This window comes from Culex quinquefasciatus, chromosome 3, assembly GCF_015732765.1.
Source record: "Culex quinquefasciatus strain JHB chromosome 3, VPISU_Cqui_1.0_pri_paternal, whole genome shotgun sequence".
In the NCBI taxonomy this organism is placed as follows: domain Eukaryota; kingdom Metazoa; phylum Arthropoda; class Insecta; order Diptera; family Culicidae; genus Culex; species Culex quinquefasciatus.
In genome coordinates, this window is record NC_051863.1 from 93,149,225 (window position 1) to 93,152,906 (window position 3,682).

Genomic DNA, 3,682 nt, shown 5'->3' on the forward strand with positions numbered 1-3,682 from the left:
TTTTCTACCGGATCTCGGAATCTTAAGGTTTACTACCTCCGCCGGCCTAGTTCTCTGCGCCGTCGAAAACGACCATTCATGTCGGTTAAGGCCGACGAAGCCGCCGTCGATTCGCCATCCCAAGCGACAGCCCTTGCCGCCGCTCCAGTTGCCGAAGCTGAAGTCCTGTCCTGGTCGCTGTAGTTGCGAGAAACAAACCTTTCAAAGAGCCTATGGCTGCGGCGATAACAACCTGCCGTCGCGGATCCCGTGGCCGTTTAGCCCATAGATGAAGGCAGAGGCCAAATCCAATCCGATCCTCTACCCTACAGAAGCTTCCATGTCCCAGGCCAAACCCGAGCACGACTCTCTCAATTAGATCCCGCAGAGCAGTAGGAAGAACCCGAGCTGACTGTTGCAGTCAAAACTGACGAACCGTTTGCGCCAGTTCCGCCAGAGAATCCATCGCCGAAAAATGTAATCCGGCGGTGGATGGATGCTTGGTTTGATGGTCTTCGGTTGAGTTTGATTCAATACGCTGATTCTGATATTTTATTCTAGGATGTGATTACAACGTCAAAACAGAACCTGCAGCAATCTAAACCTGGCGGGTGGTAATCAAGTCGGAGACACCTCCAACAACAACACCACTGGTACCAGTTCTACGGTCGCGGTGCCTAAGCCGACGGTAGCGGCAGCGTCGAGCCGTGTTTTCGGTGGAAGTAGCTGTGGAAGCTCTAAAAGTAGTGATTTATCAAGCACGAGTGGCGGAGGAGGAGGCAGCACTACGCATACGACCAATAACAACAACAGCAGTGATCCGGTAGTACCGGTTGGTGCAGCTGTAACGGCGGCCACTCGCAGACTCGGAGAACGAAACCATGTCGAACTGCGTTGATGGAATCTACCCCACGCTGGACGAGAGTCGCTCGAGACGTTTTGGTGGTGGCGGCAGATGGATCGCGGGATACTATCTACAACTACGAGTGGGGAGTGTATCGACGAGGTAATCCACGCGTTCAACGGCTGCACCGACATCCCGATTGCCCTGCAGGTACGCAAGTCAACACTGTACATAAAAATCTTAATCTAATCTAAGCCAATCTTAGCAGCCAGGACGCGTACGCGTACGCGAACCTAATCGGTATGAACTTGTTCTGCAAGGACGTGCTAGGTTGGCAACCAGCACCAGCCGTTGACGTATGTGTTCGTCGATGCCGACCGATGACGACGCGGTAACCTGAGCCTGGCTGACGACGAGCAGTGTGGTTTCCGGCAGGCAGCTGTTGAAGTCAGACAGGATGGTCAGTTGATAACGTTCGACTACGAAGAAGTAGATCGTGGAAGAAGATGGTCCCGTCGGCGATCATGTTGACCATGTTGGAGTGCGGCGGTGAAATCTAGACCACGTTGGACAAATCGCTCAAGACGCTCGTGGCGACAGACGAATCGAAGGAGATTTCCAAGCGTGAGGCGTTGCTGCCGCAGTCGGACTGGATTGCAGGACCGGACCGCGTCACAGACACGCGCAACGTAGACTTAATGCATCCCGAATGACATGAATGGGATTGAAAGCAGTTCGTTTTTTTTAGAAATTTAGGAATCACCTACTAATTAGAAAACAAAAAATAAGCAAACAAAACGCTTAAAACAATCTTAATTCTTCTCTAACGTTTTAATTTAATTCTTCTCAATAAAACTTAATACTGTTTGAAACGTTGTATTAGAAACATCTTAGGAAAAGTTTACGGCAAAAATCACGTTCTTAGAACAAGTCCTGTAATTTTAGCAACTGTTGAGAGTAGAGTAGACAGTACGCGCCACCAACCGGAGTACAGTGTCCCTAAGTAACGCGGGTAGGTGCACAGTAGTCACAACGCCCACGACCTCCACTGCCAACCGGCCGTTGACGCCGCGTGCTCTGCGTTAATCAATGTTGATTGTAGTAAATATACTCTTAAGGATATTTCAAGGAAATAAAATTTATTTAATCAACATCCCCCAGCCCCCATATTTTATTATTGTTTTCAATCTTCACCTAATTTTTCGAATTTGTTGGTAAAATCCGGTACAGCTTGTACGTATCGAAAACCTCCAGTATTTGGCACTTCGATTACTCCACTGATTCCAGCTTGTAACTATCAACTCACCGACGATGTCGGGAACAAAACCGGGTTGTTCCTCTCGTCACTGTTGTCAGCGTCCTTATACCGACTCAACGTAGAGCTGTTCCGGCACCATTTGCTCAAGCTCTCCGTCACGATGACCGTGCTCTGCACCATGCCGAGCTTGGCTGCCTCCCGGATCAGCTCGTAGGTGACTCCAGATAAGATTGTTTTCGCGTGCTGTTAGTTTATACGAGAGATCAAAGTAGTTGAGCAGTTAACGTAGTAACGGAGAGCTTGTTATTTTTACAAATAAACTATTAACCTGTGAACCCTTACCCGAACCGGACGTACTTTCTTTGAATTCCAACTGGTTATGGGCCCAGGACGAGTTCGGAAGGAGAACCGTTAATCAAGAATTAGGAAAATGGAGATGAAGCAATTGGAATCGACCAAGCTGAACAATTCGAATTACGAAAACTGGAAAATACGGACGGAAGCGCTCCTGATCAGAGAAGGGCTGTGGAAATATGTGAAGAATGACATCCCACCGGCTGAAGGAGGTGCAGGAGATGCTGCCGTTGCAGTTCCGCTAGAATGGGCCGAGTTCGACGAACGGGCTCGGGCCACGATCCTGCTGCTGTTGGAAGAAAACCAGTACGGGATTATCAAGGCGACTAGGACGGCAAAAGGAACTTGGGAAGCTTTGGCCAAACACCACCAGAAGGCTACGCTTTCAACAAGAGTGTCCTTGCTGGAACAATTGTCAGAGACCCGATACAGAGCTGGCGATGACATCGAGGAGTACATCGCCAAAATGGAGAATATCTACACCAGATTGTGCAGTGCAGGAAAGGATCTCGGAGAGGACACGATGGTAGCGTTTATTCTACGTGGATTGCCCCGTTCGTTCAACGCGCTAACGACAGCACTGGAAGCTCGCTCTGACGATGAGTTGACGCTTGGTCTGGTGCGAGAGAAACTGTTAGATGAGGTGAGCAAGCAGAATCGGGATGACGCAGAACCTGCTGGAGATATGGCGTACGGCGTTGCTGGACGGAGAGTTACGCAGCTGATTTGCCATTTTTGCAAGAAGCCAGGACACAAGCAGCGAGATTGCAGACGATATCTGGATCAACAAGATCAAGACAAAGAAGATGATAATCAACAAGCAAGATACGCGTTTGCTGTAACTTCTAAGGAAGCAAAGCTGAAGAAGGAATGGATAGTCGACTCAGGAGCCAGCGCACACATGACATCCAACAGGAGTTTTTTCGAGAAGCTGCGGCCAGTTTCTGGAGATGTCGTTCTGGCGGATGGACGGATTTTGCCGATAGAAGGAGTTGGAAGCGGAAACATAATCTGCAACGATGGAAAAGGTAACAGCAACAGAATTCGACTGTATGGAGTGTTGTTCGTGCCTAGGCTTGCTGGCAGCATGTTGTCCGTTATGACGATGACATCACGGAAAGCGAAAGTTGAATTTGAAGGCATACACTGCAAGATCAGCGTGGATGGACAAGTTGTAGCAGTGGCGTGCAAAACAGCTGGTCAGTACAAGTTGGAAGGATTAACTGCAACGCATCGGGTTCGATTTG

At 49.1% G+C, this 3,682-nt stretch overlaps 1 long non-coding RNA gene across 1 annotated transcript; it reads left to right on the top strand.

Annotated features, from left to right (window-relative positions):
- The first annotated feature begins 576 nt into the window (after positions 1–576).
- Positions 577–2,422, top strand: LOC119770571. Its single transcript, XR_005278896.1, has 2 exons — positions 577–1,033; positions 1,089–2,422. It is a non-coding gene; the product is annotated as an uncharacterized LOC119770571 (long non-coding RNA).
- The last annotated feature ends 1,260 nt before the right edge of the window (positions 2,423–3,682 follow it).